This window comes from Cupressus sempervirens, chromosome 5, assembly GCF_028749045.1.
Source record: "Cupressus sempervirens isolate cs-2001-9-10 chromosome 5, ASM2874904v1, whole genome shotgun sequence".
Classification (NCBI taxonomy): domain Eukaryota; kingdom Viridiplantae; phylum Streptophyta; class Pinopsida; order Cupressales; family Cupressaceae; genus Cupressus; species Cupressus sempervirens.
The window spans coordinates 793330978-793354581 of NC_143122.1; the positions used below are offsets into that span (position 1 = coordinate 793330978).

General features: G+C 33.5%; 1 pseudogene; it reads right to left on the reverse strand.

Moving 5' to 3' along the window:
- The window catches only part of LOC149558317 (sesquiterpene synthase Cad-like), a 53586-nt pseudogene extending 33501 nt beyond the window's left edge, over nucleotides 1-20085 (reverse strand).
- Between the last annotated feature and the right edge of the window lie 3519 nt (nucleotides 20086-23604).

Sequence of the window (23604 nt, forward strand, 5' to 3'; positions counted from 1 at the left end):
TAAAAGATAAGACAACTAAGCACCTTATCCAACATTCTAGATGAATGGATAAGAATGACAAAGTGTCATATGTGTGTAGAAGATTCTTGTGTTGTAGACAACATGTGCTTAAAAAAGGTGTGGACCCCTATGATGTCATCAAGACAACTCACAAGAGTGCACAAACTCCTAAGTGTCTCACAAATAAAATAATGCAAAATAATTAAATAATGCATTAACCTAAGTAAACTTAAGTAAGTGTAATAAGTAAATACTTATTTACACCAACACCCCCCTTAAGTGCAACTTAGGGGAATTCCCTTAAGCTTAAAAACTAGGATGAAGATGCATAATAGGTCCTAGCTACTAGGCCATGTTAGGTACCCATGTACATAATGAAGATGCAAATCTCTCATAAAGCGGGGAAAGAGGGAAAACCTCATGGGAAAAACCCTCTCCCAAAAAGAGAGATAAAAGGGATGCATGGATGGATGGAGTAATCAAGACCCCCCCATTATGACATACATCCATGTATATACAAGAAAGAATGGAGAAGGACAAAATCTCGTATCAGGAAAAAGTACCCCCCAAAAAAGAGAAGAAGGAGACGAGGTAGTCCCCCCCCCCTAAAAGTAGTGTGTCGATTAGTGAAAAATGCTCTGATGTAGAAGTTGATCCACAACCTTTGGATGATGTTCCTCCCCTTTGGAAGAAACAAGAGCAAGGGTACCTATGAGATGCGTCCCTTGGATGGAGAAGGAATCTCTATGATGACTAGTATCTCTAAAACCTATTAAAAAATCCCTGTGTTGATACTAATGATGGCTTCCTCCAAAAATATTAAAGAGAAGTGTAGGTCGAACAAGGAAGGAGCTAGAACTTGTCTCAGGAAACCAACAGTCTTCTCAACTGATGAAGAGACTTCTTATAGATGTTGTAAAGAAGAATTCATAATCACACCAATTTGGAAGGATTGATCATGTAGAGCATGGAGTTGAGGGTCATAGTGGGCCCTCGCAACAACTATAGAAGACTCCTCAACAAAGAGAAGTGAGAAATCATCATAAAAATCTCCCATATCTACTGTGTGCAACTCCAAGAACAGAACTGAAATGTTTGGCAAGAAATCATCACTTGGAAGGCCATGAGTACCCTACAGTGCTGAAGTACATGAATCTTTCACTGCGGCAAAGGATGAAGTATCTACCTCAAAAAGAAGATGAATGTCATCAAGAATATCTCCCACATCTTCAATGTGAGACTCCATGAACAACTGTGCAATGTCTAAAAGGAAGTCTTCAGATGAAGGTAGAGTAGGAAGACATAAAGTATGATGCTACACTGATTCCAAAGCATCTGTGGCTAAAATAGGATCAGTAGGAGCAACAAGAGCTGGAGGTGTGATCTCATCTAAAGATGAGTCAACTACAACTGGTGGAAGAAGATCTTTTGGGAATGGAGGAATAGCTGGATCTCCATAATGCTCCCAAAGATACATCCAAAAAACATATGGATCAGATGACTTAATTTTGATAAGATTTTTCAAAACTTTATATTCCATATGTAAATAGAGAGTATGCCAAATGATGTCACGCTGATCAAAAGTAAACTCAAGATTTGGTGCATAGGGCAGTACATTGTGCTGACAGAGATGTCTGATAGCAAGTTGACTCCATTCATGATAGTTGTGTGGGGTCAATTCAATCAAATCTTCCTCTTCCATGATGGACCAATCAAAGAAACCTCCAAAAAAAAGGAAACCCCCCAAGCATTTTAAGTGGCAAAATTTGAGATTTTGGAGTTGCAAAAAAATTCAGAAACAGAGATCTCAAACCACCTACACCAATGTGTAGATCACGAAATCCTACCCCAAAACAAAACAAAAATTGCTCGCAAAAAGGAGTCTGTATGAGGAAGATATCGTTGTTTGAAAATCGCTATTGCTATTTTTTTTTTGAATCACCGCCACACCTCCAAAAAAAAAATGGCTCTAGATTTTGCCTCAGATGTCCGATTTGGATGAAACAAAATCTGATCAAGGGGTTTTTGGACCTTTTGAATGTGATGCAAATATTAGATTTGCACCAACAAGCTTCAATCTTCACCTACAAAAAATCTCTCCTATGGCCCTATGGCCAAAAAATTTCCAGAAAATAATGTAGATATGAAAAATAGTAGAGATGCAGATGAAAAAAAGCAGATCTAAGAATTAAATGTACAGATCTGAAATGATCATACCAATTTTGCAAATTGGTTCTTTGGGTGCTGGTTTGCAAAAAATTTTGCCTCACAATTGACTTTGGCCTAGGGTAGGTAGCTTTGCAGTCAATTTTCACCAAATCAGCATTCTGGATGCCATGGTGAGGTCAAATCTAATGCTGGACACTACCAATTTCTGTAACACTCCAGATTCAGGCTAAGGTGATGAAGCAAGCATGGTCTTGAAATGGCTATGTGATGAGAAAATCTCCAAGTTTCTCTAATACCATGTAAGAATTTGCCTAAGGGAAAAATTCACCCAGGAACTAAGAACTCAAACACAAGCACACAGTAGACCAAAAATGGATATGATCAATTAATCAGAGTATGTCTGAATACATTGCTCTATCCAGAATGTAATGTTGAAACACACTAGGAGTGTCTGTATATAAAGGCCTCTCAGGAAGCACCTAGAATGTCTCTAGAAACAACTAGAAGATAAGACAACTAAGCACCTTATCCAACATTTTAGATGAATGGATAAGAATGAAAAAGTGTCATATGTGTGTAGAAGATTCCTGTGTTGTAGACAACATGTGCTTAAAAGAGGTGCAGACCCTTGTGATTTCATCAAGACAACTCACAAGAGTGCACAAACTCCTAAGTGTCTCACAAATAAAATAATGCATTAACCTAAGTAAACTTAAGTAAGTGTAATAAGTAAATACTTATTTACACCAAAAATTTCCATTTCAATCAACATCTATGTAAGCTCTTAACTCAAAATTTTCATTTTTCTTGCAGTATAGACCATAGTCTTTTGTTCCTTTCAAATATCTCATAATTCTTTTAGCAGCCATCAAATAATTCTCCACAAGGTTTGTAGAAAATCTTAAACCATCCCAAAAACTAATGCAATGTCATGTATATTATGTACTACATATTGCAACTTTCCAATCATAGACCTATACAATGTTTGATTCACATAAGCAAAATCATTATTCTTTGATAGTTTATGGCCTCTCACCATAGGAGTACTAATTGGTTTTGAATCCTCTAATCCAAAAATTTTCAATATCTCTTTCACTACTTATATTGAGTGATGTATATACCATATTTCATCTAATATACTTTCAAACCAACAAAGAACTTGATCTTTCCAAACATAGACATCTCAAATTCTTTCTTCATTTCAGTTGCAAATGACTTGCATAATGCATCTTTTCCTCCAAATATGATGTCATCAACCAAAAGTTTAGCTAGTAAAATACCTTAATCTCCTTCTATCCTCAAGTACAGATTGATTTTATAATTAGTCTTCTCAAAGCCAATATTCACAAGATAATTGTGAAGCCTTCCATACCAGGCTCTCGTGGTTTTCTTTAAACCATAGAAAGCTTTGTGTAGTCTATATACCATGTTCTTGATGTTTGGATCAAAAAATTCTTCAAGTTGTTATATATAAACCTCTTCTTCTAATATGACATTCAGAAATGCCAACTTCACATTTATTTTATAAACTTTGAAACCTTTGTATGCAAAGTAAGCAAGCAGAGTTCTTACTCCTTCCAATCTTGCAACTGGGGCAAATCTTGATCCATAGTCTATTCCTTCTTCTTGTGCATACCCCTTGCAAGCTAATCTTGTCTTATTCCTTGTGACTTCAACATTTTCATTTAACTTGTTTCTATATACACCTCCTTGGTTCCAATCACATTCTTGTCCTTTGGTCTGGGAACTATAGTCTATATCTTGTTCTTCTCAATCTAATCAATCTCTTCTTTCATGGATTTACTCCACTCCTCATTCTCTAAGACATCTTTCACTATCATAGGCTCATGTATTCTCAACAAACATGAGGGTGATGTCTTTTGAGATACTTTAAAGATCTTGGTTAATCTCTTCTTACTTTAATAGGTCTTTCAACTTCATAATCACTATGTACTTCTCTATGAGGTAGATTGGCATTCCTTTCATGTACACTTATCTCAGAATCAAAATGTGCCTTAGCTTCTGTCTACAACTTGGCTCCTAACTATAACTCAATTCTTAAATGTAACTTAGCATTCATTGTATGTGACTCAAAACTCATAGAAACTTGTTGATTTCCAACTTGGTTTATAACATCATCATCAACAGGCACGCCTTCATAAAAGTATACAAAGGATTTTTACTCTTAAGGTTCCTTCATAGGTTCAGCTTCATGTACCTCTATATATTCATCAAACTTCACATTTCCACTTTCCACAACTTTTTTATTGCTAGTATTTAAACACATATAAGTTTTACTTCTTGTGGAATAGCCAAGGAATATACCTTCAAACAAGTCCTCTTAAGCACTATGGCTCTGATACCAATTGTTAAAATTCTTTAGAATAACTTAAAGGGGGGGTGAATTAGTTATCGAAGGTCCATATGTACAAATAAAACTTTTCAATGCTTAGTAGAACCATATCCATAAAACTTCAATATGAATGCATCCATTAGATTATACAATACTTAAACTTTGTAGGTTACTATCCTAGGTCAAAACAACTTTGCAGAAATGTAATTATGAAGCAACATAAGAACATTCGCACAATTTGACACAAGGATTTTACTTAGAACCCAATTTGGGAAAAATTATCGTGCTACTAGTTCTCACTCTTCTAAAGTGATGTCCTATGAAAGGCCTAGAATAGCCAAGGAATATACCTTCAAAAAGGTCTTCTCAAGCACTATGGCTCTGATACCAATTGTTAAAATTCTTTAGAATAACTCAGAGGGGGGGTGAATCAATTATCCAAGGTCCATATGTACAAATAAAACTTTTCAATGCTTAGTAGACCCATATCCATAAAACTTCAATATGAATGCATCCATTAGATCATAAAATACTTAAACTTTGTAGGTTACTATCCTAGGTCAAAACAACTTTGTAGAAATGTAATCATGAAACAAAATAAGAACATTCCCACAATTTGACACAAGGATTTAAGTGGAACCCAATTTGTGAAAAACTTATCATGCTACTAATTCTCACTCTTTTGAAGTGATGTCCTATGAAAGGCCAACCCTGTTAAAGGTTACACTACACAATGTTAAATGTGACCCAATTAAAGGATTACAATCACCATGATAGGAGTGAGTCTTGTTAGAGGACTTTAGACCATTCCATTAGAATGTGACACAGTTAAAGGATTTACAAATGATTGTTAGATCAACCTTAATTCAAAGGATTTATCCTAGACTGATACAATGATTAGAAAGTAATAGTAAGGCTTGATCTAATAACAAATTACAACTCACTTGTAGATTAAAGATCTATGTTTTAGTCCTCCATTTTGATTAGCTTTCACACACTTAAGCTTTGATAGCTTGTTCACCCTTCAAGAATTCATACTCTTAAGCCTTCTTTCTTTGTATGCCAACTATAGTCTCTTATATTTGGCTACTAAATGAAGCAATACCCTAGACTCCTTGTCTTCCTTAGGTTCTTGCACATGACAACCTTTTCTTTTGACAAACTATCTCTATAAATAGAGAATTCAGATCATTTTTCGCTTAACCAAAATCATCCATTTTATAGTTAGGTAGGATTAGGTAGGATTCAATTAATCTACCCACTTTTCCATTTGGTTCCTCTAGAAACTTCTTAGATAATATTCCTTGAATTCAGCTCAAAATGGTTTACCTTGAATCCTGTGGCACCATCTCATCATAGTTATCTTCCACACGCTTCACATGATTCAAGAAAACAAAATAGTCATCTTTGATTTAACACTGTTTGCTATCACTTGGTGTTTATATTGTCCTATCACTCAGCCAACACTAGTTCACTTGGAAAATACTAAAGTTTACTGATGCTTGGCACCAACTAAACTTTACTCAGCGTATACTAACAATCACTGAACTTGTTCTATTTTTCATCTTTTCTTGGCACCTCTTGTTTTTTACTTGGCTTCTACTAATTTATGCTCGACTTGCATTGACTACTTGACAAGGCTTGGTAGACACATTTCATAGTTGATCTTCTTCTAGTCTCAATTTAAGTAATCTTTCATTACATACTTTAAATAGATAAACAATACACTATAGTATCAATGTCTTACTTGATCTTAGTGCTTCTTTTACATACCAAATAACTCAACCTTTCTCTAAGTTCTATTGTTATCTCATCTTTTCAAATCCACTTCATTAATCAACTAAATGATAGCTTTTAGACCAATATGAAATTGTCTCACCAGCAGGTAGCAAGTTTGACATCATTGACAAAATAATTATTGTTCCATTATAGGTTCTTCACTTCAAAACAATCTTATGTCAACAATCTTGTTGGTTTTATACACCCAAAACCATTCAAAGACTCTCCAACACCATGAAAAACACTATCATGGATGAATGGGTTCTAATAAATTTTATTTTCCACAACCAAGACTCCATTTTTTTCAATGAAACCCTTTGTTTCTACTCCATCTCTTCAATTCCTAGAAAATAGGACTAGTAGGCTAGTAGCTCCAATTAGGCCTCTAAATGCAATTTTTTCCCTAATAACTTGGAAACTTCCTTAGGGACCCAAGAACCTAACCCTTGATATTAATACCCTATTGGGAGAACTCCAATATTTTCCTAGTTTTAGGTTCCTTAAGTGTTTGTGCAATACTATGGACAAATAACTCTAAAACATTAAGAGTTTAAGCAATTTCAACTTTCTAGAGTTATTCTCGAAGATGGGTTCTTCAAAACTAGTTTCATCTTCCACATTTCCTTACATGCCCAAACAACATTTCCCTTCCACTTCTACACATCTACCAATCCATCCACTTGTGTTTCATTCAACTATTGTTTTTCTTGCTCCTAGTTGGTTGCTTGCTGACTCTCATAGACAAAGATGCTAGGAATAGAAAACTCTATTCTAAGGCCTCAAAAATTGGAATGTACACTATAAATTTAGTGCCCTTCCATTTCCTAATAGGCTGTGATGGTCCCACAGTGGGATTGTATGGAAGAACCATTTTGCCTGTCTCACTCTGAATAGACTAGTGAACTAGTCACAAAGGAAAGATTTTACAAACCAACATAAATTAAATCCAAATAATCTAACTAAGAACACAAAGAAAGGAAATGAATTAAACTAACTACCTATCCATAATAGATATGCAATTAAATCCATTTAGGATAAAATGTCAGAGTTTCAATCAAAACTATGATAAAATGCAATAGGAATTGAACACTTAGTTTTCTATTCAAAATAATCAAATGATAAACCAACCCTTTGATGAGAATTTTTATGATCATATATACTCCAACATATCAAGTTCTAACCACTAGAACTTATCCATAACTACTTGGGTCGATTTGCAACTTCTTGTCCAAAATGTTGTCTTCAACTTTGCAATGTTCTCAATGACAATTGTGTGCATTCTTTCCTATTTCCAATACTTGGGCCTCCAAATTGATGCATCTTGGATAAATTAGTCCATCTAATACTTCCCTACATTTTTTGCACTTTTCCTCATCAATTTTGAGTCATAAGACCTATTTTCCTCATAATATAACATTTCATCAAATAGAAATCGGTTGAGAGGGTAGGACTATAATACCCCCTCTAGTATTGAGATTTGACATTCAAACACAAATATTTGACATCCCTATAAGAAATAATTAAATAATAAATTAAAAAATAAAATGATTATTTTTTAGATCCAAGCATTTCATAATATATTGACTATTAAAACTGAACAATTAACTAAATATTGATCATTAAAATAGACAACTATAAATAAATGAAATAAACAAGAGCTCTTGTGGAGCTAGAGTCCCTGCCTTATGAGAGGTTGGTGATAACCAAAATAAATAGAGATGTTATAAAGGGTGATAAAATGGCTAGAGTGCAATATATTGTGTGCGCGAGAGAGAAAAAAACATTTTTGTAAAGGTGGAAATGTAGAATTGAAGGCAGAACATCGCTAAGATGTTTAAGCATTCTATTTAGTGCTAAGTATGTTGTATAATAATAAAATTAGTGTGATATAAGCCATGAATTTTAAATGTTTGGACATTATATTTAACACTATAGTATATTGTACAAGCATCAAATTTATGTCATAGAAGGTTAAGAAAAATCAGAAGTTATTTACATATTGGCTTTTATTAGCAAATAAATAAATTTGATTGACAACTATAGTTATAGTTTGCTTTAGATTAACAAAATTTATATGATATAAGTCATCAACATTCTGAGTTCCAAATATACAGGATGTGCAATTGTAAAAGTTGAGTATTTTTTCAAAATCTCACATATATAATTAATTCAGTGAACTAAGTGAAGTCATACAAGTACAACAATCACAATTTGTAAAAAAATGTGAAATACAAGGTATACTAATAATATCTACAAAGTTTTAAGAGTAGTATGAAATGTACTTTACCTCAAAGAAGATTATTTTCTCTATCTTCTGTCAGTCCTAATGCTGATCAACTAAAGTTTGTACTTGTAATTTGTATACATAAACTTGTTCTCATGAAAATAGTTGAGTGTTTTCTGAATAGATCACATATATACTGAATTTAGTGGAGTATGCATACTATAATATACATAGATTTTATTGGAAACCTCAATATGAAAGGTAAAGATAAAATTCTTACCAATGTATTTTTAATTTTAATAAGATGTACAAAATTGTTACTCAAAACTTTGGTAGCATCATCTAATCATATTATAATGTGGAAAAAAAATAGATCACTTGTAGAAATTTCACCATAGATTTCAAATATTATTTTAAGAATCATTTTTTAAAGTTTTGACTCAAGGATCCAAAAAAAAATACAATTAGCAATTGTATAGCCAAATGTTTTGCCTATGTAGTTTCTGACTGAATTTTTTTGACAAAACACCTCAAAGAGATGTTAAATTAGGGGTTCTCAATTTAAAATATCCACACTGAAAACATGGGGTTGTTTTAAGTGAGGACACTATCCTATGTTTAATTACAGATAAAGACGATGAGAAAACATACAGGGAATTACTTGTTGAATACTATTTTGGGAAGAACATAAGAAAAAAATGGTGCCCTGCTCTTGAGTATGAGTATGCTATGGAATTGTACAGTGGAACAACTAGTAAGAATAATAATGATGATGACTGTTGTGTCATTGACACTACCATCTGCTTCTTCAATTTTGTATAACATGAATTTCATAAGAAAGAGCATAATGAATTCCCCAGGGTGCATTTTTGACAAGAACCATGGATTTCAAACAAGATGACATATAAGGGAGTATTGGAAATTAGCAACAATGACACTAAGGCAGCCAATGCCAAGTCTTGAAAAAACCAGGAGAAATTTTAGTAGCCACAAATCTCTTAGCATGCTCTTTGGGAAAAAAGAAAAGTTTACTCTAAAAAATCAGGTCAAGTATTTAAGGAAAATAATGAAATGGGGTCTTTTAACTAACTCTAGCACACTAGACATTGTGGCTTTGGTTTACAAGTTGAAAAATAATCTAAAAATGAAATCAATGGGGTCACTGTGTTACGAAATAGACACAGAGATATACCTTGCATCTAGGAGAGCTCCATAAACTAAACAAGACTATTTGGCTAAAAAAAAGTAGCTATTACATATAATAATAGTTCGTTCAATCATAGCCATGATACATTTCTAAACATATTCTACCATCAATGACAAGGGCATTTCTCTAACACCTAGAGTTGGAATATTCTAATCAATTTATGGTGCTGAATAAAAATTAGGTGTTTTCTCTTAATATGCACAGATAACAGATGGTATCATTCATCCAACAAATCATTCAAGTTTTCTATTGAAAGCAACTTATAAATTAGGGGTTTGTGTTCAATAGTTTTGACTTTTCAGAGATCATTTTGGGAGAAATTTGATATGGGTACCTTCATATATTAGGGAGCCCATACACTATTAGACCTTTACGTAAATGCTAGCATTTTGTTCGATGATTTAAATTTCTTACAACAGTGTAGCTATTAGTTTGGAAAGGTTCTAGTTCCAATTGAACCACTCAGTATGTGGTTTTTAGAGGGCTCTGAAACATAAAGTCAATGTAGGGTTGTGCCAAAAGTCACAGTGCATCGTGAATCAAATGTCACATTTATATGGTGGTATAAATGCTAGTAAAAAGTATAAACAGATTTAAAAATGCAAAAAATTTCAGATGTCGTGGCTTGGGAATTAAGAAGGAAAATGCATCCATTTGGGCTTATATTACTAGACACCATCTCTACTCCCAAGTGATTTGGGAAAAAAAGGACACCCTTACCTGTTAATACAATGATTGTCCAATAAATTTGTTTGAGCAAGAGAACAAATGCAACTCATAGATGTCATGAAATAAATCCTAAAACTAGGTGTCATACAAAAAATATCATATCAGTATGGCCTAAGTATAGGAATCATACTATGCACAAGAAATCAATAACTACCAAATGCCCTTAAAAAAAAAAAAGACAAACTGCAACTTATGTTTCTCTATATCGGAGATTGAAAGGTCTTATTTCTAGAGTCCTCATTATTGCTAGAAATAACTCCAAATGCTTGGTGAGAAAGGAATGTAAATCCCTTTGATTTGCCTCAAAATAAAATTTTCCTTCATCAATCCAACATAATCAATAACCAAAGAAAACAGATTTCCACAATCCATGAATATTGTATTAATTTCTGGGGAAGATTGTGTGAGAGTTTTTTCATCAACGTTTCGGATCATACTGTATGATCCATCATCAGGATGCCACTGAGTCACTGAGAGCAAAAAATGGAATGCAGATCTAAGAGAGGGGATAAAAAGAGGATGGAGAGGAGGGAAGGGGCACGGAGACTGAGGAGGCATGGAGGACGGAGAGGGTGAGAAGTCAAAAGAAGAAAATGTAAGGAAGAAAGGATAAGAAATGAAAATGAAAGGAAAACAAAAATAAAATATAAAAGTATAAATACAGGAATAAATAAATATATATGTATATATATATATATATATTTATTCCCGTATTTATACTTTTATATTTTATTTCATTTTCATTTCTTATCCTTTCTTCCTTACATTTTCTTCTTTTGACTTCTCACCCTCTCCGTCCTCCGTGCCTCCTCAGTCTCTGTGCCCCTTCCCTCCTCTCCATCCTCTTTTTATCCCCTCTCTTAGATCTGCATTCCATTTTTTGCTCTCAGTGACTCAGTGGCATCCTGATGATGGATCATACAGTATGATCCGAAACGTTGATGAAAAAACTATCACACAATCTTCCCCAGAAATTAATACAATAATCAATAACCCTGGCCTATAGTCTCAAGAAGCATCTACACAATAATTTCAATAGTCTCTGACATCGTTGGCTATCAAAATTAAAACAAGATTATTATCTTGAGATTTTTTTACCATTTTTCAGTAATTAAAAAATAAATTTACCCCTAGCGAAAATCATTTCAACCAATAGAAAATTAGAATTTAAATCAAATAAAATATTTTTTAAATATGACATGTTTAAACTTTAGGTTTAGACAACTTGTTTATTTAATTTGAAGTAATTATGTGCCACTACTAAAAACATTAGTACCCTACTATACATAAAGCAGGGACTAATAAATCAACAAATAAACTATTAATCAATATATTAATCAAATGAACATCATAATATATCAATAGTGAATAAACTAAAATGTGATATAAAATATATAACATGTCAGGTCAGCATAAGTTGTGACCCTTTTTGAGCATCCACATGGGTGTATAAAATGGAGTTGGCGAGTGCCCAACAAAGCATCGAACACATACAAAATAGATCAATGTAGTTGAGATCACTTCAACCATGCATGGGCCCAAAAACTAAGGAAAAGAAGCTCGAATGTACATCCAACATCAGCATGAGATGGTGTGTGAATTACTCTGGAATATACATCAAAGTACTACTCACAAGTAAAAATGTAAATAAAGAAGGCCATGGGTATAACATGGACCTTCCTACTAAGGAAAGCTATTTTAATGCTATATTATAAATATAAATAGTTAATTACTATAAATTGATACTTATTGTGGTTATTAATAGAGTGAATATGAAGTATATAAAAGTATTATATTATTTTATAAGTTTCTATTATAAATGAACAAATATTAGAAATATATATATTCTTTACATAAGAATGAGATAAATGACTATTAAAAATTATTATTTATTCTATTTACCTTGCATAAATAGAAACAAAAGAAGACCAAGGAAAATAAATATAGTTAAGTGAGTGAACAAAATATTAAAGAGAATTATGGTTCGGTCTATTAAGGAGAATTCAATGGATCAATTTAAAGGTAGGGAAGGTGCATTGTGGTTGATTTAATTAAAATTATGAAGTTACTTTTATATGGACAATTTAGTCCTATACATGTATATATGTATATGTAGATATGGTTATAAGGCCAAAATATTTTGTTGAAGTTAACATATACATATGGGATAAGGGCCCTAGATAGAGAATGTTTATTCTAGGATGAACCTTGAAAGGAGCACTTCATAGAGGACAAAGAAGCGAGGACCTAGGGATCCTTAAGAGTGTTATCAATCCTGATATAGGGACGTCTTTAAGGTTAAGGTTAAGATAGAGGGTAGAATAGTGAAATATAATTTATTGTTGTGTAAATTATTACATTAGTCTTGCAGGGATTCTTTTCCTAGCTAGTGTGTACATTACACAACTGATAGGTATGTGTGTTTCAAATGCTTAGGGAGAAGATATATTTTATTTAAAATTACAAAAAATAATTGAAATTATAAAATAGATACCTTCAAATACATGACATCCATTAGGGAAAATAATTCTAAACTCCATAGTAGTAGTATTGAGACCTATAATGGAATTTCTACTCCTAATGAAATATCATCATCATTTGAATGTTTTTTTGGAGAAATATATCTATAATTAAGAAAATAGAAGAGTGGATCGGAGGAATGATGCCAGTGTGTTGGGGCTATGGGGAGAGCTAGTGGTTTGGCTATTTTTTGGGATCTACAAAACATTTCTTCTCTAGGTTAGGTTGTGGATTATATGAACCTAAATTCCTTCTTACTAGAGTTGGATATGCTAAATTGGTTGCCATGCTTACTATCCTCGATGATATTTTTAACACTTCTTAAACTATTGACGAGCTTGTACATTTTAAGACTGCCTTGATAAAGTAAGTATAACATTTTCTATTAATTTGTAGAGCCAAGTATTAATAATCATAAATATTATTTGATTATCACTTTATTTTAACAATGAAATAATTTACTTTTATTTCACACCACCTAGTTGGGATATATCTATGATGGACCATTTTCCTGACTACATGCAAATTCCTTTGCAATTTTCTTATGAAATATACTTAGAGTTAGTTGATGAAGTTCAAAAATTACATGGTCCACGTGCATGCAAGTAGATGCAAGATTATGTAAGTTACATTTAAACTTTCTCTATCAAACATTTGAGTTTAAAATATATAAATAAGTATCTTATTTTTGTGTATAAAATACTATTAATTCTTATATGTACAATAATTCATATATATCTTATTGCAGTGGACAACTCTTATTTTGACACAATGGAAAGATGCAAAATAGATTGCAAATGACTATCATCCTACACTAGATGAATATTTGAAGAATGACATTATCTCTTCACTTGTACCACATGTCACATTGTATTCAATGCTTTTGATTAACTCATTTCTTCCTGATGGTATTTTGGAAAAGGATTATTAAATTTGAACATGATACATCAATATGTTGTCAATTAATTGATGATTACTAAGATTTCTAGGTATTTATTGACCAAACTTAGCTTAATCTATTTTATTTTATATGAAGCATGTAATTTTAGTAAATAACACTTTGGCATCCTTGTTCTAAATGAGCACATTCTCTTTTTAAGGAAGAACAAGATTGTGGAGAGAACACTTCTTGGCTAGATTGTTATATCAAAGATAAACCTAGAACCACAATGGAGCAATCTTTAGAGCATGCACACATTCTAATTGAGTTACATAGTGAAGAATTAAATAAAGATTTCTTGTTTTATGATAAAGATATACCAAAATTTTGCAAAAGGGTGTATTTTGATGGCATCTACATATGGGTTGGCTTACTATGGAGGGACATTGATGGATTTTCAAAATCAATGAAGGATACAAAAGACCACTAGGGTTTTCCCTAGTTAACATAAATGGTGTTACTATGCATGGTTATCTTTCTTTGGTTTTTGCATCAATTGTTTACATGTTTTAGAATTAATAAATATATTAAGATTTTTTTTAAGCACATAACTAATTGACCCCCTCCCTCTTAGTTATCTTGGTGAACTTTAGTTTCTAACACACCTCTCTCCTGGGTGGTTAGGAAGCCCCACTCCCAAAAACTTATATAGGCCTCCTACTCATGGTTTTCCTTACTAGTTATCTTTAAGGGATTCCATTGTACATTCTTTTTTATTTAAGGAGGAGTAAACTACATACTAAGAGGAGGGGTGAACCAGAATCTATAACAGTTTCTAGATTTTCACAAATTCATCCACATCCAATCATAACTTATGCATGTAATACAATAAATGTAAACTTTTTGTAACATCTAAATCAATTCAATCACATGCATGAAAGTAATAACACATAACACAATATTTGTTACCTAGAAACCCTCCAAGGTGAAGGTAAAACTAGGATGGGGATGACACCCACAAATATTCACTACTGCAGTAATAAAGTTAATCAGTTAAGGTTACAATGTTTGACCATAATATATGATCTACTCTGTGAGAACTATGTCCTGTTAAAGACTTAAAAAACTATTGGGTTTCACATCAGGGTAAACTTTAAGAAAGCCACCTCTAAAAAAGATATAAAATATTGGCAAATAATTATGATTACAAATTCCTATAGAACTGTCATCAAATTAGGTACAATAAAATGAACAATCAGTTGTTCCCAACTAGCAGGATCAAATACAATTTTCCAAGGTGATAAAATTGCATATGCAAATGTATGTATGTATGCATGTATGTGTATATATATGTATGTATGTATATACATATAGACATATGTACATGTATATATATATATATATATATATGTATATTTATATATATGTACACACACACACACACACACACACACACACACACATATGTGTGTGTGTGTGTGTGTGTGTGTGTGTGTGTGTGTGTGTGTGTGTGTGTGTGTGTGTGTATCCATGTATGTATGTATGTACATAAACAGAGAGATCTTGTGGATTGTGGAGATCAGTGAAGATCTAGGATTGTGTTGTCCTACCCTTGTGATCTCTATATGTGTATGTATAGACATATACATATACATATATGTATATGTATAGACATATACATATACATATATGTATATGTATATGTATATATGTGTGTATATCCATGTATGTATGTACGTACATAAACAAAGAGATCTTGGCACAACAAAAAAACAAAAAAACCCACTCAACTGGTAGCATGGCCAGAGATGCAATGGCAACATCCATTGGTAAGTAGATTCCTCTTTCTCTCTCTCATTTTTCATGTGTTTATTTCACTTGAACTATTATTTCTTGTGGGCATTGTCTAATATTGGATTCGTTTTATGTAGGAGGCAATGAGGACATTCATGGATGTACTTGTGTGATGAATTGATCATGAGAAATGAAGATGGACTTCCCCTAAGAGTAATAGAAAGTGATGAGGACATTCCAAGTACTTTAAAGATTGATCTCATGACATTCCAGGTAACTTACCATGCTTATACACATATGGATGTTCAGGTAATCAACCTTACATTTAATAAAAGGAATATTGTGCTTCAAAACCAGCTTTTAAACATAACTATATAAGGAGGGAGTTAGGACGTATATAGGTTAACCTTACATTAACTATAAACTACAACACAAAGGTTGCTCTAGGGTATTATAGTATTGTAATTATAAAAAATTGCCTGATTTGCTTGAGTGGGTGTATGATGGAGAAGAGTTGTATTAGGTGAGTACAACTCCCTAGTGGTTATAGGAATACAACTACATCAAAATAATTAGAAACCAGAACTACATATTCGTTAGAGTGAGTAGTTCAAGGGCCTTGATCCCGTGGATACGAGTATGTAGGCAACCTGGTAGGCAGAGTATGCCTCCAGTGTGCAGATGCCTTGGACATAGTTAGGTAGCACTTAACTATTTTAAGACATTATATGTTAACTCATGAGGCTCATTCCCTTGCAAAAGCCTCTGCCACAATGATATTACCTCTAAACCATGAAAAGGATGTTAAAGTGCTTCCCAATCTTGTAACACTCTTATAAGCAGTGGCAAAGAAAATGCAGATACAATACATATATTACTATTATTTATGTATATGTATGTATGTATCCAAATAATTAAACATTCTTAAGTAGACATTTGTGAGCACTAGGTGTGTGAAGGCTCCATGCAAAAACATGTAGAAGCAAAAAAGGTCATGAACATTTTCAATGACATGTTTGCCAAGAGCATACACAAGTTCCTCAAGGTGACTTCCATTATTAAATTTTCATATACATTTTTCTTGTTATCACTCATTTCTTTATTAATTTTATTATAAGAATCCATCACATTTTTTATTAGGTGATGAAACCTACAGGTATAGTTATATGTTTAGAAAATGGGAGTATGCTTACACTAAAAAACTTCCCACATTTGACTCAATTAGGGTTTTCTGTAAGTTGCATGTGGACTCAAAAGGATTATCATTTGGTGTTTTGGGTTATAAATTAAAATCTCTTTATTGTCTAACTAAGAAATTGATTTTGAATTGGTGGGTACATTGTATTTCATTTGTAGATTCAATAAAGCTTTTGTTTGTATGGGTCGTAAAGGGATTTCATGTTTATGATCTGCTAATGGAGATGAGTTTTTTAATTGGAACTTTAATTGGTACATATGTGTGTGGGTTATGAAAGGATTAGAAGTTCCTGATAATCTAACAATCGAGATGAGTTTCATACAAGTTGAAATAGTTCATATGTAAATTATAAATCTTTTGGTACAGTGAAGTAGATAGAGATTTCATTTTATGATTTGATGTGTATGTTGTAAATTATCTTGTAGTCTTTGTTTTTGTACTCTCATTATGGGTCTGACTTTCATATATGTTGGATTGCTATTGGAAATCATCTGTAGATGTAAATATGGATCTTTTGGTATTGTTTCTGCAGACTACCTTTAGTAATAACCTTAATTATTTCTCGTCATCACCCATAGTTGGCATCCTACAAGGGAATATTATTTGTGTTCTACCATGAGATTCTCGCTTCTTCAAATGACTAGCAAGTGGATAGAAATGCACTAAAACTGATGAGAGGCTTTTTTTCATGTGCTCTATGAACGAAGAGTATTCAATGAGAGGATTATATTTGTCCACCAATGGCAAATGATTAAACTTTTTTATTTCAAGCTTTTATTTCAGCATTTCAGCATTCAAGTTTTATCTTCATTATATGTTTGGTTTATCATTGATTTCCTCCAGTTTGATTACGGTGCATCTCAACTAGCTGCTCCAATGATGCAATCACCCATCTATCTCCAGATTGTGCAAGCATTTGTTGTTTTATAGAATCTGCTACCAGTTTGGAATTTTTTTTTGCCTCCAACATTAAAACCATATGATAAATGGGAATAACAAATGCCCAAGCCATAACCTAGTTAAATTGATGTACTTGCTGATAAGTTGGGTTGATTACAAATTCTTGTAGAAGTATCATTATATTAGGTACAATAAAATGAACAATCTACTCATTTCCTATTGCCCATGCTCATTAAACATCTTGATCACAAGAATGTGGTGCAACAATCTCAAATGCAGATTAATATCATTGAAATTTCTACAGATTAATATGAGAAAGAAGAACCTCCAAGCAAGAGACAAGTAGGGAAGACACACATCCCCCATTGAAAAACTAATAGGCAAAGTGGACATGACATCACAGACACACATCCCCCATTGAAACACTAATAGGTAGAGTGGACATGATGTCGCAAGGACCAAGAAAAGGAGCTCTAGCGACACCATCAACAACAACTAGAGGAACTCAAACCACGATAGAAGCAACTAGAACCATGACAATGGGTTCTCGAATTATGCAATCTTCTACATAATGTTGTGAGTTATTAAGCATGATTTTAAGATCATACTCACAGTATGTTAGTATACATTATTAAGAGGTAGGTGATTCTTGGCAAACACTACACAAAATCACATTCATTGCTCATTGATTTTAGGGGATACTTATATAATGCTATGTATTAAATATTTTCTATTGAAATCAGCTATTATAAAAAGAGTATTTAAAAAGTTCATGACTTAAAATTGGACTCAATATCTTCTCAATTGAAACATTTATGATGAATAATGTAGTACACCTTACATAAAAAGGAAAATATAATGATAGAAAAATATTTTTTATTAACATTATTTTAGGGATTTCTATCAATGCAATTGAATTAAATTTTTAGTACATTGATTTTTCAGTACCTCAGATATATTTAGTCTTATATTGAAAAAATGGTGTGACTGTCTTGTTCATAGACTAGAATTGATTCAAAACACGTTGGAGTTATATAGACATGGAAGGATTTGAACATCTATTGTAAAATTTTCGTGCAAGATCATATTTTAATGTGTCATAAAAGAGCTTCTTAGTAATTTAATGGTGTCTATGTTTCCATTAAATATGATCACACCATACATTTTTCTAGTTATAGCATTCACATTATTTTCTTGGTTCAATTAAGTGAAATAATTGACTTTGCACTACTCTACTTCTCTATTCATTGTTCAATTGTTATTATGCAATGGAATATATCTGCAACAAGGAAACTTTTTAAACATGTTGTTTTGGCTAATAGTTTATTGTCTATGAGCAAATCAGGAGAGTGTTATGATTAGAACAATTGGATTGACTTGTTCCTAAACATATGTATGAACAAAATTCTATAATGTTAGAATGAAATGTTTGTTCCTCAATACAATGGCATATGTTGAACTCTAGTACAACTAATTTAATAATAAGAAACATCTATCATAGAAGCAATCAATATATTTGCTTTCTTTTGACTAATATAATATAGCTTTTCTTATGTGACTTTTTCTATTTACTTGGTTGTTTGACATTGAAATATAGCAACAATGTTTCTGTGTAATCCATTGAATAAATACACCATATTAAAGAGAAAAATGGTTAATATAGTTCTCACAAATTACTATAATTTGAGAACAAAAATCTCATAATATGCTAGAAATCATGATCATGCCTTTCATGACCTTCCTTTGCAAAGATTGATTAGTGCTAGAAACATATAAATATATACCATTAAAACTCTTGCAACTGCAACAAATTTTATGATATTTCAAAACCCAAAGTATGTGCCACCAAATCATAACAAACATGCATGACTCTGTTAATTTGATGCATTAAGAAATCATCCAAGACCCTTTAAGAAAATCCTCACAATTTCTAGCCATAAAAATATAATCTTTAAATAGTTGGAATCCTTATAAAATTCAATAATAACACACCTCTTTATTCCATGCAAAGGTTAATTCATACTTCCTCAACCAACTTCTTGACCCACACAAGATCTAGTTGATCAACAGTAGCACAAAAATTGTACTCCTGCTTTAGTTGGTCTTTTCAAAATTTGTTGAAGATCTTAGCCTTGAGCTCCTTTGTCGTGTCTAACCCCATGAATCCACAATTAACCCCAATTTTCAATGACCTCTCTAAGCTGCATTGATCCCCACCAACATGGTTTTGCAGAGAGGACTTATCAACACTATAATTGAATTCTTCGCCATGACTCAAATCAACATTCCTCAAAGTAGCAATAACATCTCCAAGGTCACAAGAACAATCCATCTTAAGACCCTACATAGACCCCAATGAAATAGAGGTAGCACTTGGAGAGGGACAAGAAATCTAAGAGGTACCACTTGGAAAGGGACCCTGCAGTACAATACATGACTCTCCCTCCATGCCCATCCACTTTCCCAATCTCTTTTCTTTTTTTAATATTTCAGCACGTCATTGCAATTCGACGAAACATCCTTGCACCAACAACATTATTGTCGCATACCTATCTCCAATGCGATGGACAAATCTGACAGATTGTTGTCACACCCATGACACTATTGTTGCATGTCGTTGCACGTGAGATGGCCCTCTAAAATTGTAAGATGTCATACTTGCGACGGTTGCCTGTCACAATTACGACATCGTGACAATGAACTCTTGGCCTTGTGTTCTTCCAAATTGCGATGACTTTTGGCATCGTAATTAGGACAGACAATTTTTTTGTTGTAATGTCGACTCCAAAAGTTCGAAGCCTATCCGATGGGAGCCAATTCTTGATATTGTTGCTTGGGCGACGGGCAGTCATCTCAATTGCGATGACTTGCCATTGTAGTTTGGGTCCAAATGTAGTAGTGCTCGAACACCTTTAGTCACTCGGACACCTTCAATCACACAGATGCCTTCGTTGATGCAGACGCCTTCAGTCACATAGATGCCTTCGGTGATGGTCACTTTGACACTTTCGCTCATTCAGACACCTTCAATCATGCGGATGCCTTCAGTGACACAAACAGCTTTGGTCACTCGGACACCTTCAATCACACAGATGCCTTTAGTGACACAGACACCTTCGCTCACATGCCTTCAGTCATGCGAATGCCTTTGGTGACATGGATGCCTTCAGTCATGCAGATGCCTTTGGTGACACCTTTGGCATCAGGTCAATCCCTTCGGCATACCGAATTTGCTGCACACCTATGATGGAATTTACTGTATTGACATCATACGCAATTCACTACCAGACGTACCACAATGTCAAGTCATGACAAACTTTTGACTGTACGGTGGAATCACATGTATGGTGTTTCACTGTACAAGCATGCTATCTCACCGTACGATGAACAACCACCGTACAGACTTGTCATTCTCAACATAAACTAAATAAATGTCCCAACAATTTTGAATCAATGATGCTCCTCTACAATCATGGATTCACAAGCACTTAGCAAGAACTATGTTGCGGACATTATTAGTGAAAGGATGATTCCTCACACAATACTCTGAAAAGAAGTACCGTGAATATCAAATTTCAATAGATGACAAATTAGTTTAGTTATAACTACTTGTAGAGGAAGATGCAAATGTAATGGTCACCCTTAAACATCACACAATAAAGAAGAAATTAAGCTTGGGAAAATAAGTCAACTTTAATGTAATCACTCAAAGAACCTGCGAAGATTATGAAGCATGGACATGGAATGTCAATTGTTTGACATGATGCTGAATAAATATCTTCTCAAAGGTCACCGCCTATATGGATAATATTGTAAATGGAAGCATATGGCGGAATGATGGTTTTAATCAAGGTTTCAAGAAGCAAATTGATATCACCCATAAAATGAGATGGACCGTGGATGCTTTCAAGTCAGGCACAATGGTTTAATATATCCACACACATGCCGCATCCGACAATTTGTGTCATCTCTATATAGGTTGTGATGTCTCGATGAGGTTAAGGCATGAAGAGTGCTTGGAAGACACACGCAGAATGGATAGAAGTTTCAATTAGAACGTGAATACTGCCATTAAATGTGCATGTAAAGTATTGAAACCGAATCCCACATCATTTGTTAGCATCATCCATATCTACAATGAAAGACAAACTTTGTAGTACGACATCGATCTGTTTGACAAAATGCGTCACTACAATCAATGAGTATGCTGGTGAACAGAACAGATATGTGAATTGTTGGATAGAATGCTTCAACTATACCGCAACTTCTAAGGGAGGCGCACAGGTGGGAAATTTTGAGCATCCAAAGCGTTTAAATCGTATTTATTACCTTAACCAAGAAAAGTGGAAAACTTCATCCATGAATCCAACTCCGAAGAAATTGTATTTACTCATAATGCAACAGAGGTGATCAATTTGGTTACATGTTTGTTGGTTCCGATAAATATGAAGGAAGAAGATGAGATTTTGATGTCAATTGCTGAGTGTCACAGTGCAATAGTTCTGTGGAAATTTGTTACTGAGACGATAGGAGCCATTATAAAATTTATGAATTTAAATCAAGAGGAATTTTCTGATCGGAACAATAAGGAAACGTGTATCCAAGAGGACAAACCTCGTGGTCATAAATCAACTGCAATCATGAAAATCTGGAAATAAAACAGATGCACTTCAAATGTCTGATGAAAATCCTGAAAGAAATGTGGGAAGATGGAACTACAAAAACTGAGTGCAGACACATGATGCCATTTGAGAATATTCAATGTCACCTACTTCGCCAAGATCAATTATCTAATCTTTTCAAAATGCATAGGTTTCAATATTATCTTTTTGTAAACAATGACTTTGTCACTTTCAATCAAGGTTAGGAAATTGACTACTTTTGAAGTTCATAACCCTGTTCAATTTGGATGGTTAAAAAGGGATTCCATTAATATCTCTACCGGGGATGGCTCTTAATAAGTATTGTGGGGATCAAGCCTTCATGATATTGCAAAAAGAAATATGGTATTTGGTGCTAAATTGGTGTGGCAACTATACAGTAAACCAGATCTACCCTGGTGTAAAATGATGTGTGTTAAGTATTTGGATTCCATGGACCTCATTAGAGTGTTCAGAGTTCCCAATCCTCCAAAAGGGTCTGAGATGTGGGAGTTCATGATGTCTTCCTGTCACCTAATTACAAACTACATATCATGGGAAGTGCATAATGGTGAGGATGTGTTGTTCTGGCTGGATTCTTGGAAAGGATTTGTTCCATTAATTCACAATAATCGATTCCTTGAAATTTATGAATTAGTTTCTGAAATCCGGGGCAGTAAATTAGTTCATTATATTGATCATGTGGATATTATTTCAGGTAAGGTTTATTGGAAGGATTCTAATCTCCTTCCCATTGATCATGTCTCCATATCTTTACTCAAAAGCACCTTGAATAACAGAACTATTTTCCTTTTGGCACAATCAGATAGAGTTGTTTGGCTTCCTTCTAAATCTGGCCAATATTCAATCAAAGCTGGTTATCAAGCTCTCCAAGCTCATGATCACCAACTTGGTCTGTAAAGGGCTTTTAAGTTCTGCTGGAGTAACAAAATTCCACCAAGGGTCGGCACATTTACTTCGTTGGCACTGAAGCATTGCGTATTAACAGGTAAAAGGTTATGGAAACTAAAGATATCTTATCACATTAATTGTGTTTTTTGTGGTGACGCTCACGAGGATGTTGATCATTTATTCTTACTTGCCCCTTTGCATATGATTGTTGGTGCTATATTTTTGATAAATTACACTATTACTCTCCCATCCTCTCTAAGCTTTGGGATTTTTTGCAATCTTGGTCAACTCTATACACA